The sequence below is a fragment of the Monodelphis domestica genome, chromosome 1 (assembly GCF_027887165.1).
Source record: "Monodelphis domestica isolate mMonDom1 chromosome 1, mMonDom1.pri, whole genome shotgun sequence".
Taxonomy (NCBI): domain Eukaryota; kingdom Metazoa; phylum Chordata; class Mammalia; order Didelphimorphia; family Didelphidae; genus Monodelphis; species Monodelphis domestica.
Genome location: NC_077227.1, coordinates 479,136,996 through 479,152,408, shown reverse-complemented (window position 1 = coordinate 479,152,408; position 15,413 = coordinate 479,136,996). Strand labels below are relative to the sequence as shown.

Sequence of the window (15,413 nt, the reverse complement as noted above, 5' to 3'; positions counted from 1 at the left end):
GTGACAGATAAAACATAAATACATATAATGTACAAAATTATTCATCAACATTTATTTCTTTTTTTTCTCCCCCAAGAAGCATTTATTAAGCATCACTTATGTGGCTAGGCACTACTAGAAGTTTGGGGCATATAAAGTAAAATATGAAAGTCTTCCTTTTAGACAAATTAATAAAACTGAAAGTCAAAGAACTATTGATTTAATAAATAAGATTAAAAGCTGGTACTTTGAAAAAACAAATAAAATAGACATAGTACTGGTCAGTCTAATTTAAAAAAAGGAAGAAAACCAAATTGACAGTATCCAAGATGAAAAGGGAGGCCTCACCTCTAATGAAGAGGAAATTAAGGCAATCATTAAAAAGTATTATGCCCAATTATATGGCAATCTAGGTGATATGGATGAATTCTTACAAAAATATAAATTGCCTAGACTAACAGAGGATCAATAAGAAGAAATAGATGAGGGACTAGGGAACAGATCACAAGTCAGACCCAGGGGCTTGAGACAGTTGGAATGGGGATTATCCAGTTATTATTTAGTTATCTTCAGGAGCTTTTGCCAAAAGCAAAGCAGCATAACTTCTTGATTTACCTTAGTGATAATTTCAAACTTCAAAAGGTGGAAGAACCAAGAAGGGGAATTCTATTCTGATCTAATTCTGATCAACTGGAAGAAATCAGTTTTTGGAATGTCACAGTGGGAACTTTAAAGGAAATGATCACTGAATCCTAAACTTTATGAAAGCAGATTTCAAGGTACCCAGGAGAAAGGTAGGATCCTATGGATTAAAATTTTTCAGGTAAAGTCAGTACAGGAGGAATGGGAAACACTCAATGAAATTCTAAAGACACTAATGGAAACAATTCCAATGAGGAGAAAAACCAGATTGTTTGAAAAGAATGAAATGGATGAACAGGGACCTCATCAACAAATCTTGATTTAAAAAGGAAATATGTACGTGGCTAAAAAGAAGCTAAGCAACAGAAGACAAACATGAGTGATGTAGAGCCTAATATAAAAAGAACAGAAATGCTTGCCTCAGAATGAACTGAGGGAAATTAGGACAATGGAAAGGGTGTATTATTGTTTTTAACTATAATTGGGAGAAAAAGGATCAAAGAAGGTGAGGAGCTTTGCTTGGGTGAGGTAAAAATGATGACTGACAAGAGTGAAAGGGTACTCTTATTTCACTTGTTTTCTTTCCAAAAAAGAATGATCTTTACATTGGTAAAGACAGAACAAAAATGACAGATATTTAAGATAAGAAAAGGGATACTAAGATAACACTTAGCTGCCTTTATGAATTCAAGACACCAGAACAACATCTTCTGGTCCTAAAAGAACTGACAGAGGTGATTGCTGAGTCACTGTCAATGATATCTGAACAATCAAGAGAAGCAGGAGAGGCAGCCCAAGATTGGAAAATATTCTCATTTTGAAGACAACAGAATCTGCATACAATAGGTCAATGAGCTTGACTAAATTTCCTGGGAAATTCAAGAATGGATCATTAAAGGGATGGTTAGCAAATAATTAGGAAGGGAAGCAGTGCTTACAAAGAGTCAGAGTGGATTCATCAAGAACTGTCATGCTAGATTAACTTAATTTCCTTTTCTGACAGTATGCTGTTGTAGCCAAAATAAGCAAATGTAACATTGGGTTACATTAGTAGGGGCAAAAATTCCAGGTGAAAATCTCATTGTATCATGTCTTCTCAGACCTCATGTCAGTCAGTCAGTTAAAAAATATTTAGTTCATCACATACTATGTGCCACATTAAGCACTGCATATACAAAGAAAATTAAAAAAAAAAAAGCTGTTACAGTTCTTGAGTTCACTATTTAATGGAGGAGGTAACATGCAAACAACTACAACCAAAGAAGATATGTGCAGGACAAACTGGAGATAATTTTGGAAGGCACTAAGATTTAGGAGACATGAGAAAGGCTTCTAGTAGAAGATGAAACTTTAGCTAAGACTTAAAGGAAGTCACGCGATAGAGATGAGTGAGAACATTCCAGGCATAGAACACAGTAATGAAGAAAGCTGGAGACTTGAGATAGCGTGTTGCATGCAAGGCCAGTGTTATTGGATAACCGAGTATGCAGAGAGAAAGAATAAGGAAGATTAGAAAGGTATGAAGGGGTTAGGTTGTGAAGGCATTCAAAGCCCAGTGGCATGGGCATCATACCCCCAGAAACTCAAACAAACTATTACCAGAGAAATTCCTTTTCCTCCCTTGCCATTACAGGAAGTCTGAGGTCAGAGAAAGCAGTTTCCCAAAAGCAGTCCTGCTTATTTTTCTCCTTTTTAACCTAGAGCTCTACTTGTTATCCAGCCCCATACATACACATTTTAACAAGCTCTATATGTTGTCGATTCAAATCCAAGTTGAAATCTAGGCAATAACCTCATCATTTGGTCTTCATGTGTGGAGAGATAGGCCAAATCCTTTGCATAATGACAGATCTCTTCCAGCAATATCTTGGATGTTGATAGGATCAGAATAATGTTATGAACAAATAGAAACATGTGGAGAGAATCACTCCTTAACTTGGGACCTGTGCTGGACCTCCTCCATCAAATCAATTATTTTTGTTGAACATACATTTTCCTGTTTGATGCCACACCTGATAATGTACATCAGAGTCACTGACCAGTGTTTTTGTTTTTCTGTTGTTACAGTTTCCAAAGAAATTTGAATGATATTGTTTCATAAATAGAAGATACCTTGTTGTGAAAAGTTTGCTCTAACCAGTTAATGCTTTCTAATAATCAATAATCAATAAACAATAAGTATCTAAGATCTTATGTTCTCTGTCTTTCAATCAACTGTGAGATAGTAAAGGTTTAGTCCACTGTTGGATTTCACTTGTGAAATGTCCATTCATTTCCTAATACCTTCACTGGAGAAGACTTCAACTAGTATGTAGATGACTCTCATGAAGAGATTTTGTATTAAAAGGAAATTTAATTAAGTAGCTCCTCATTTGTATTAACTTAAGAATCCTTTAAGTTTGATACCCTGTAACTATGAGATTTGTATTAAGAATATAGTCCCAGGCAAGAGACTATGTATGTAACCAGAGTAAGAATGTAGTACCAGGATGATACCAGAGTTATAATTTAAAGTGTGTATGTTGCTAGAGTAATTTTAACTGTTATATTAATCCTAAATTACCATGTTAATCATAATTGTGTTAATCCATTCTAAAATGTACTCCAAGCAAGCTAGCTCATGTAGGAAGTTATGGTCATCTAAGGGTCATAGAGATCTAGCAGGTTGGAAAATGGCCTCAGAGAGACCAAGAGACCTAGCAGGTCCAGAAATGGTTTCTGAAATCTCTGAGAGATCTTTTGCCGTGATGAAACCTGCAGACCTCTGGCCCTGTGGTTTCTCTATCACAATAAAGGAACTAGATCTTTACTCAGAAGGGTTTCCCAGCATCTTATTTTTACAGTGATACCCCTCAGGACCATGACCTGGACTCCAGATACAGAATGCTCTGGGGATGCCTGGATCCCTCCCCAAGGAATCTTGGTTCTGGATTCCTCTCCTACTTCAATCCCTCCTTTTCTGGGTTCAGGTAACTTCCACCCTTCGAAGAATTTTGTTATTTCTTCTTCCTCTTGTTGGTCCTTGCTGCTATGTGGTCTGTTTCATGTTTGTTCTGGTTTTTAGGTCTATTTCTGTTTTACAGATTGCCAATTTTTCTCTTTGCTAAAACATAGGGAATATTTAGGTGTTTGGGCATGCACAGATTAAGTATTTTGGTCAAGAGTTTCCTCATTCTGAGGGAAAGCCCTGGGACTAATATTAAATATTTTAGTTAGAGGTTTCCCTCACTCAGTCTGAGGAAGAATATTTGGATGAGTACTCAAAGTTTTAAGACTTTCCCTCATAATAGAACATGGTTTTTCCTCAAAGAAGGTTACTCTCATCTATAAGGCATCAACAAAAAACCTGGGATCATTTTTAATGTTTTAAAGTGAAAGGCTCAGGGTAAATTTTTACTCTGACAGGGACTCACTTGCTCAGCAAGAAGGAATAATTTCATGTGATCTGTTTCTGTTTCATTTTTGCCACTGTTTGTTCTGTTGTTTAAGTCTTTGACTTGTTATAAATTGTGCTACTTTAAAAGAAGCCTTTAAAAATACTCATTTGATCACCAAAAGTATTTTACTTTGGTTATACATCCGCATACAAGGTCAGTTAAGATTCCTGTGGGTCACATCCAAACTCACAGATACCTGTAGCAAATTTACTGTTTTGTTTATATGCAAAAGAAATTCTTAGGCTAGTTACACAGGCTATAAATTTGCTAGAAAGAAAAAGGAAGTGAGCTTAGCTCTATTCCACCTGATAGCCCAGTTGGGAGGAGGCTGCAAGCATGAGGGCAGAGCAGACTTCCTGTTCAGTCTTGCATGACAAAGGTTAAAATTCTGTGAATGACAGTATGTATAAAGTTTTAAAAGAAATTAGCTAATTAGTTATTCAGTGCAGTCAAATAATAGAATTTATGGGGACTACTCTTGAGAGAATTTTACACCCAAACACTAGTAATTTCTTCTTTCAAAAGATTAGCCTTACTTGGGGGGGGGGGGGGGCACAGCGGCTTCTGGGAATCAATCAGAGTTAGGAACTTAGAATTTATTTTTTCCTTTTAGAAAATAAAGGAGATACTCTACCCCCAATGTTTTCTTTTCTAGTCTGTTTCAATTCATTTCCACAGATACTTTCAAGCTTTACCTTAGTTAATGTCTCTACCCTCAGTCTGGAGGGGAGAGGAAATTTTGAATAATAAAACTTACTATTCTTTATATATAAATTTCTAAGTGTTGTTTTTTCTCTCCCCCACCATCAATGCTGGTCACATTGAAATGAGACTGAGACAAAAAACATATTAAAATAATCAGGAACTAAGTATATGACAGAGAGAAATACTTTTAATTTCTCCATTGGAAATTTCTAAATTACACCTGTTTCAAAATAATGAGTATATATGTTAAAAATAAATAATTCTAAGTTAGGAGAATTGAACTGCTTTGAAAATGATAAATCTTAATTCTGAATTATGTTCTTAATGTTTGGAATTTGAAACCTAGAAAACTTTAAGGTTCTGAATATGGATATTAGAATTCAATATTTCAAAATGTCTCTCCATCTAACTTTACAGGATTACAGATAGTACTTGATCCAGTGTACTCTAGTCAGGGTATTCCAATAATAATTCTAAAATCCACCTGGTGAACAAAATAATAGATTTTATTCTCTGATATCCTGTTGTCAGTTATATAAGTTTCAATGATCTCATGTTTGTTAATGATCTTAGATTTGGTAAATCAAGCATATCATGATAAATTAACGATGAAAGGTTAATCTGAAATGTAAATTCCACCAATACAGTACTACAATAATACTTAAAAGGATTTTGATACTGTTAAACATCATTAATGGTCTGAATCTTGGAAAAGGGGAATTAAAGTTTGAGAGAGTTTTCAGAGTGATGCCCAAAATGATCCCATTAAAATCTTGTCAGAATTAAATTTCAAAAAAAAAAATGTACTAAGTAATTTTACACTGAAGTTACTGTCCAAAAACCAAATCTTTTTATATGAACTTTGCTCTGAAACTCCCTTATGATCTTGGTAACTTTTAATTAAGAAAATAATCATCGTATTCTTACTATTGTCTCTGAAGCTCCACTATATTAAAATATCTGTTTAAATTTTTGCATTTCACTCTTAGTGTGTTGTCTGATAAAATTTGGAAATAGGTTTTCTGCTAATTGTATTTTGACTTAAGGGACTTCTGAATTATATTATATACTGCAATGTAATTCCTCTAAAATATTGCTACAAGTCTAAACATAGCTCCACTATGCTCTTGTTATTCCTTATATTTCAAACACACTTCAGCATTCTAATAAAGGAAATTGTATGTGAATCTGATCACATGAAGAGATTTAAGCAAAAAGATAAGAGTTTCTTCATGAAGTAGAACTTGTACCATGAATGGGAAAACCTGGTAGAACAGTCTAACTCTGAAGTTCAAAAACGTAATATTGTACATCTTACCTCTCCATGTTACTCTATTTTAAATTAAGAGATTGATAATTGTTTCCTTATCCTTTTCTGAGTGTATCCTTGGAATTTCTTCAAATGGCTGAACTCCTTCCAGCCTTTCCTTTAAGAATTCTTAGATTCTTACCAAGCAAGATATAGAAAGAATCACAAAATGTAAAATAAATAATTTTGACTACATCAAACTAAAAAGCTTTTGTACAAACAAAACCAATATAACTAAAATCAGAAGGGAAAATTGGGAAAAAATCTTCATAGAAACCTCTGACAAAGGTTTAATTACTCATATTTATAATGAGCTAAATCAATTGTACAAAAAATCAAGCCATTCTCCAATTGATAAATGGGCAAGGGACATGGATAGGCAGTTCTCAGATAAAGAAATCAAAACTATTAACAAGCACATGAAGAAGTGTTCTAAATCTCTTATAATCAGAGAGATGCAAATCAAAACAACTCTGAGGTATCACCTCACACCTAGCAGATTGGCTAACATAACAGCAAAGGAAAGTAATGAATGCTGGAGGGGATGTGGCAAAGTAGGGACATTAATTCATTGCTGGTGGAGCTGTGAACTGATCCAACCATTCTGGAGGGCAATTTGGAACTTTGCCCAAAGGGCGACAAAAGAATATCTACCCTTTGACCCAGCCATAGCACTGCTGGGTCTGTACCCCAAAGAGATAATGGACACAAAGACTTGTACAAAAATATTCATAGCTGCGCTCTTTGTGGTGGCCCAAAACTGGAAAATGAGGGGATGCCCATCAATTGGGGAATGGCTGAACAAACTGTGGTATATGTTGGTGATGGAGTACTATTGTGCTAAAAGGAATAATAAAGTGGAGAAGTTCCATGGAGACTGGAACAACCTCCAGGAAGTGATGCAGAGCGAGAGGAGCAGAACCAGGAGAACATTGTACACAGAGACAAACACACTGTGGTATCATCGAATGTAATGGACTTCTCCATTGGTGGTGGTGTAATGTCCCTGAACAACTTGCAGGGACCCAGGAGAAAAAAACACCATTCATAAGCAAAGGATAAACTATGGGAGTGGAAACACCGAGAAAAAGCAACTGCCTGAATACAGAGGTTGAGGGGACATGACAGAGGATAGACTCTAAATGAACACTCTAATGCAAATACTATCAACAAAGCAATGGGTTCAAATCAAGAAAACATCTAATGCCCAGTGGACTTGCGCGTCGGCTATGGGGGGTGGGGGGGAGGAAAAGAAAATGATTTATGTCTTTAACGAATAATGCTTGGAAATGATCAAATAAAATATATTAAAAAAAAAAAGAATTCTTAGATTCTTGAGGGAACTGGGATATCTTGAGATTTGTCATTTCTTCCCATCTAACAGATTAAAGATTGCTTTTACATCACATTTTCACCTGAGCATTTTGCTGCTGCTATCCTGTGTTGAAACCTCTAGTTCCTGTCTCCCTAATGGAAAACCTCCACTACTTCCTTTTTTTTTTTGCATGCTGGCCTAAAAAATGAGGTTTGGTGAGTGACTATGGTCTCTGACAGCTTGCTAATTTTGTGTTGATGTTAGAAATCACACTAGGTGTGCCTTAAAAAAAAAAAAACTGATGTTTGAATCCATTACAAGACTTTGCTATTTGAGACAGAATATTGAGAATTTTATATGAATATTGTGAATTTTATCCTGAGAATCTTTCTTTCAGGAATGATTGTTATGAGGCCATTGGAACACCAAGCATGACATCAGCAAAACACAGATGGCTCCTATTATTCCCTTGACAATGGTCAGAGGAACAACTTGGGGAACACCCAGGTAGAACTCCATCCTGCCTCAGTTGTCAATTTAAGACAATTCTAAGCCAGACTTTGTCTCTCTCTACCTTCTGCCTGAGATTAAGCAAGGAACTTGTTTACTTATATCTCCTTTCTTCCTTCTCATATAACAAACTCTCAAGTTTATAAGTCTGTATAAGTCGACAAGTCTTTTCTTTTACAAGTGGCATACTTTCACGCATTTCTCTACAAGAAATGCCTCATCACAAAGCTCTCTGCTATATGTTATCTGACTTTGTTTCTATGTGTGAAGATCAAATGCTACAATGTTTATACCCTGTTTCTGATTGGGTATGATGAAGATGTTTCTAGTCTCTTGTTCCCACAAGTGGGAATGCATGACCCCTTTGCTAATACCATGATTAATAGTTTCTGTCTCCTCTTAAAATGCAATTATGCTGGCTGTTAGAGGGTATGTATGTGAGGAAGAGATCGAGAAATGTTTCCACTGCCAGGTATCAAACTGGAAGAAAAAATGCTGGGAGGATTATAAAAAGACACCTCTTAGAGAGTTATTAAGGACAAGGGTTTAAATGAGAAATTTTCTATCCAATCAGGCATGATTAGAATCCGAGTCATCAAATGATCTTAGCCAATTATAAAATACTGGTTTAGAAAATTTGTCATTGTCAACCTATTTTTAAAAAATTCCTAAGCACCATCATCTTTCCCATTTCCTCGAAGTCATTCATTGTTCAGCTCACACCAGAGAAACTATTCCCTTAAAATTATAGAAGAGACTCCATAGCATATCATTTGTGTAGCTTTGTTTCCAGCTATATCACGTCCTACCACTCCAAAATGACCAAGGAACTACCATACAAAACTCCTGAGACCTCATTCTTGCTTGGGACCAACATTTAATCACCTGATAAAGTCCATCATTCCTGTGGACAATCCTCAAGAAAAGAATATTGCAATCACCTCAGATCAACAATTGTCAACCCAGAAACCCCCAATTCCAGCAGTCCCTTATACTTCTGTGCCAATGTCTCCAATGACCTCTGCCTGTTATCATTCCTCTTTTTCAACTGCCATCTGTGCACCTCAAGAGGGAAATACCACTCAGGTCCATGCATCCCCTGTAAAGTATGCTCTATGCATTTAGATTGTACCGGTCCATTCCCAGATTTATCTAGGGAGGGCAGGGAAGAGAATATAAGAAGGAAATTTGTTAAACAGCCCCTCATTTGTATTAAGCTTAAGAATTCCTTTAGTTTGATGCCTTTTAACAATGTGATTTGTAATAAGAATATAGTCTAAGATAAGAGTCTGTGTATGTAACCAGATTAAGAATGTAGTCCCAGGATAATACCCGAGTTATAATTTAATGTGTGTATATTGTTAAGAGTAATTTTAAATGTTACCAATAAGTTACTGTCAATCATAAGTATGGTAATCCATTCTACAGTGTACTCTAAGCAAGCTAGCTCCTGTAGGAAGCTACAGAGAACAGAAGATCACCCAAGGGTCATGGAGACCAGGAGACCTAACAAGTTCAAAAATGGTGTCAGAGATCAGGAGACCTAGCAGGTCAGAAATGGTCTCCAACATGGACATCTACATATACTTGATACAATTTGGCTGCCTTTCCTTTCTCTTATTTGATGCCTTTTCTACTTACTCCATAAGTATTTCAAGGATTAATTTGTTAGGGTTTAGTCCCATTCTGTTTTTTGGTTTTTTTTTTAATCCCTTACCTTCCATCTTAGAATCAAGTTATAATTAGTACTGAAATGCATGATCATCAAACGGTTCATGAAATAATATTTCTCCTAAGCTTGGGGCCAACAATAAAATAAATCCTGCCAATTCCTTGTAAGATATCCTTCCATTTAACTGTAATTCCCTGCTTTCTCCTGGTTTTATTTCTATGAATACTTTTTTAAAAATAGGAATAATTTCAAGATTTACCTTCAGTTCCACCACTTGCTGTTCATTAGACAAATATCTCAAATTCAGAATGCCAACAATCAAATTAAAGTTTGCTCATCAAAAAACTGTGATGCATAGAATCCTCTGCCTCTTAGAGGTGATGTGCAAGTGGATAGAATGCTAGGTTTGGAGTTGGGAAGACATGAGTTCAAATCATTACTTACTAGTTGTCAAGTAAACTCCCTAGGTCTCCATTTCTATATCTATAAAGTGTGTGTGTGTGTGTGTGTGTGTGTGTGTGGTCAAACTTGATGGCTCCTAACACTCCTTCTAGTTCTCAATATATGATTCTAAATATGATCTCTTTCTCACTACTCTGCCATTATTGCTAAAGATATGCACAAAGATGAGGTGACCACCCCCCAAAAAATAGGTTATCATGACCAGGTTGTGAAGGACTTTAATAACTATTCAGAAAAGGTTATATTTCATCACAGATGCATTAGGGAGCTACTGGAATTTTACTGAGCAGAGTGACATGATTAGATCTGTACTCAGGCTTTGGCAGTCCAATGGAGGATTCGAATGGGAAGAGACTTGAAGGAAGGAGAGCTGTTATAAAGTTTTTGTAACAGTCTCAGAAACAGGGCGGGGAAATGAAATACTTTACTTTTTAATTATAGAGTCTAAAACATAGCTAAATTCAAAAAGAAGACATGGATAGAGCTAAGGACAGAGGTTGAAAAGCTCTGAAGACAAGAATTATATTGAGGAGAAAAGAAAGAAAAGAGTAGGATCCTGTGGGGTTTTCCTTAACGGACTTCCCTGACCAGCAGGGTCCCACAAGGGAAGGGGCTCACCTTTGTGATGGGACCCGAGGAGAGATAGGAACCGAGAACCAGGGTGGAAATGAAAGACAGGGACAAGTCAGTGTTTGAATAGGGCAGGCAATCCCTATGGTACTCCCTTTGATAGGAAAGTTAAAGTACAAAGGAACAGGAGGTGGAGGAGGAGATTAAGATAGGGAATGCAGGCCGAGATGGTTACGGGGAAGGAGAAGGTCAAGAGAGAGAGACATAGTCATTAAGGAGCCTAGTGGAGCTCCATGAAAGGGGAGAAAAGCCAAGAGGAAGTTCATAGGTTTGCCTCTGAATTTAATCCTGTCCTGCTTGGGCGGTACTCCCAAGCACATAGTAACCACATCACAAAGTATAGACAATTAAGATTGGGTGGCAAGGTAGAGGGAACACCTTTGGGCGTGTAGATTGCAAACCAAGCTTTCCGGGGGAATTGAGTCCAAGCATGTTAATGAGTTTGTCTTAGCCAAGGGCCTCATGGCCAGTTCAAGGTTACATTCACAAGCCTCATTGGCTTATGCTTGGAGACACAGTAATCATACAGTCATTTATGATTCATAGATGTGAATATACTTGGGATGCTACAGATCCAATTCAGAAGCAGGAGGACTTTTCTTCTTTAGAGACTTAAGAAATATGAGGGGAAAAAATTAGGGGCATTGAGCTTTTTATTGTACAAGGTAACAAATAGAGAGGAATCAAAAAATAGCAAAGTATTGTAAGAGTTAAAATTATGGCTGAGACTGAATGTAATAATATTTTTTGGTTGCCAAGGATTTTATTTATAAAATCCTAATGAACACCCAAGTCAGCTGGAAATTTTATGTTGATTTAATTGATAGTGGAGGAGATTAAGGAGAAGGAAGAAGGAAAGGAGTAGGTTTGCTTCCCCACCCCCTACCCTGGCGGGGAGATTAGGAGATAAGGTTTTGGAGTATAAAGGCGTCAGGAGTCAGGAGTCAGGCTTGAACTCCAAAAGGGAAAGGGCTAAGCCAAGATGCCCGAATATGAAATCAGCTCCAGAGCAAAACTCAACACCAAACCCAGACAATAGCTGCCACCATGCCAAGATGTCGGAATGCTTAGCACGCTGCCAGCCAGAGTCTCTCTGGGGAAAGAGGAGGAGAAATGAAGTGACATGCCTTATATAGACAGTTTTACATCACTTTCTTGCGTCTTATCTGTACCAATGATGGCTTAGCTTGACTTAGGACAGCCCAGGGGTCTGTTCTTTTTTTCTGCACATTTCTGCTAAAGGCCATTTCCTTAGATAATTAAATCTTGAGTTTGATGCAGACCTTCCAAATCTTGTTAAACCAAGAAGGGAGGAGAAATGTAGAGTTTCCAAGACCTGATTCTGTTATTCCAAGTATCTCCATTGTTACTGATCAGGAAATAGATAAATCAAATCTTCTAAAGAATGGTCTGATTAGGGTGGAATAGTTTTAAAATTCACAATATCAAAAAAAATTTATTATTTACTATATTTTAGTCACTATGCTAGGCTCTTTGGTTGTAATCTGTTATAATATGCAAAATAATTCCTATACACAAGGAACATACAATCTATTGGGGAGACAACAAAGACATTATTGATCTATGTATGTGTGCATATGTGTGGGCATAGGTGTGTATACAGGGGCATATGCATACACATATACAGAATAAATATAAAGAGATTAATTATAAAGAGATGTGAAATGGTTAAATACAAGGCAATTATGAGGGAGGGCATGATAATTTGAAGGGATCAGCTTGAGATGAGTCCTAAAGGAAGGAAGAGATTTAATGTGAGGAAGTAAAGAAGATAACCATTCCAGCCCGGGAATGGGGGTAGGAGATTAATGTACAGGCATAAGGAGAGAAAATGGAGTGTCACCTGTGATGAACAGAAAAGACTATAGAAAGGATTATAGAGGAGGTGGAGGGGGGAATAATGTATAATGGTGCTGGAAACACAATTTGGGGCATGGCTGAGAGACTTCATAAGCTATAAAGAGGAGTTTTTATTCGAGCAAATGGAAGGTCACTAGGATTAATGAGTAGGGGAGTGACAAACACATATCTGAGCTTAAGGAAAATCACTTTGGCATCAGTGTGAAGGATGAATTGAAGCCAGGTCAGACCAATTAGGAATCTGTTGCAATAATTTAGGCAAGAGATGACACGAGTCTGGACTATGGTGGTGGCCACATAAGTAGAAAAAAGGTCAGACATGAGTAAGGTTATAGAGGTAGAAATGGCAAGATTTGGCAACTGGGAAACTAATAAACTGTGGGGTTTATTATTTAGTTTATTTTTTTATTTATTTAGTTTATTATTATTAACTGTAAAAAATGTGGGGTGAGGAGGAATGAGAAAGGAGGGATACTGTCAAGGTTATGAATTTAACAGATTAGACAAATAATTGAAATCTAGATGTTTTGAAGAGGCGTGGGTTGAGAGATAAAGAAAATAAGTTCTTCTTTGGACATGTTAAATTTGAGATATCTTTGGGACATCTAGTTTGAAATGTTTGTTAGAAAACTGTTGGTATAGGATTAAAGGGGAGAAACTAGGACTAGAACTATGAGCCATCTATGTGGAAATGATAAACTCATGAGAGTTGATATAGTCACTAAGGATGTGGAGTGAAGAGTAGTGAGCCTATGATAAAACCTTGGAGAAGATCTAGAGTTAGGGAATTAAGGGGTATGATCTAGATGATGAACCAATGAAAGAGACATTGAAAGAGTTGTTAAAAGAGTCAGATTCATCAGAAAAGTCAAGAAGGATGGGCCAGAAAAAAGACTATCTGATCTGGCAATTTAGAAATCACTGGTAACTTTGGAGAGAAAATTTTCAGTGTAACAGTAAGACTAGAAAATAGACTAGAAAGGGAATGAAAGAAAAGAGACGAAGAGGAGACTAACCAGATAGCTTATTTAAGGTCTTTGGCTAAGAAAAGGAAGATATGAAACCAGATAAGATAACCTGAGGAAAGGTAAGGTCTAATAAAATTTTTTTTTTTAAAGGATGGAGATGAATCAGGGGAGGACTAAAGCATGTTTGAAGCTGTTATGGCCAAATGATAGTTGTATTGATCAGCTAAAGCTGGTATAGATAAACTAAAGCCATCAGTGTTAACCTATTTGAAGGAGGTAGATGGAAGGCTAGAAACAGCTTAATCCAAATCTTATTTATTTCTAATAGAAGTAGGGGGAAGAATATAGGAAGTAGGAAAAGTAGGAGTTAGGAATAGGATAGGAATCTCTTAACCTTACACTAATATTTCAAAATTCAAAACCCCCAAAACTGACTGCTTCCTTTGCAGCATCTTCTTGTCTACAAAGTAAACCTCCTTAAAATATACTCTTTAAACAAAAATTAAATTCTACCTTACTATCCTATTCTAAATGAAGAACCTTAAATTTATGATAAACTCCTTAAAATAATCTATGAAAAATCAAAAACTGCCTGAAGCCAACTGTTAGATAACTGTCAGACACAGGCCTGCTCCCAAGTGAGAATGAGTGAGTGGACAGAACCACCTCTCATAGCTGTTTCTCACTTCAGGAGAAAAGTTTTGAACTCAAATTTGTAGATGTATCTCTAACTCTCAAACTCAATGTCTAAAAATAACTAACAGATTTTCTGAAAGAAATGATCCAGCAACCTGCTCCAAAGGAAGTCAGAAAGATCAGACCCAGAACTCCCAGAATTCTCTCTTTTGATCCTAGGCCTCTTAAAGTGACTGAGCCAGATCTGTCTGCTCTGTCTTCTTAAAGGTGACAGAATCAACTTAACAAAACTTCTAACCTATAAATTCTGCTCCTAAGGAGACAGAATGAACATTAAATACATTCCTTATAACATTCCCCCTAGAGATCCTTTTGAGAGAAATATTCTCCCCAAATGGATCTCTCAAACTAAACTTATTCTATATTCTATACTGGAGACAGGGAGAAGTCAAAAGAAAAAAGCAAGCAAGTAAGCAAAAAAATCTTGCAAAATGCAAGTTACACATTACATACAGATATTTCTAATTACAAATACAACACTATTCTAATGATACATTATAGAAAAAACCTAAAGCTAATAATTCAGTTACCTTACAGTTACTATGTACAAAACCTTGCAAAAAAATCACATGCAAGAATATACATTATAACAAAGGCAATAGGTAAAGAGCACATAAATAGAGGGAAGTTGAAGTTTTGAGAGGTAAAGAAAGAAGATATCAGAGGTTATTATCTGCTAAAGAGCTTCTGACATGTTTGGCTTTCCTGATTGTTTTCTCATTTTCAGACATCTTTCAGGATAGGAAAGGCTGACAAATCCAAGACTCTAAGATAAGTGAAATATTATCACTTGATGGAACGTAGTAGTATTGTCTTTAGTATATTCAATTTTTACCACTGTGCTTCTATGCCTTTAGCCTTATGCAAAGATATTCTTACTTGAATATCTTCTAAGTAAATAACATACCATAACTCATATTACACATATTCAACTTCAAAGCATCATCAAATTAGGCAAGTTTTGTACATTATAGTTCCAGAAAGGCATAGCTGCTAAGAATCATAGTTCAGGTATCTGAGTACTCCACAATTCCAATGGCTCCAGTTCAAAGAAAAAAAATTTCACCAACTTTACAGAGGCAGCTATAATAGATCCAAGTTCCCCGCCTCAACTATTCCCCAAGATTCCACAGACTTTTAAAAAGATGTTGCCTTCAACTAGGAAATGGCCACATAAGCCGTGGCTGTTTAGAATATTATTATGCTG

At 36.3% G+C, this 15,413-nt stretch overlaps 1 protein-coding gene across 19 annotated transcripts in view; it reads right to left on the bottom strand.

Annotated features, from left to right (window-relative positions):
• Nucleotides 1-15,413, bottom strand: part of EHMT1 (euchromatic histone lysine methyltransferase 1) — a 315,365-nt gene that overhangs the window by 18,442 nt on the left and 281,510 nt on the right. The gene's annotated exons all lie outside the window — the stretch shown is intronic.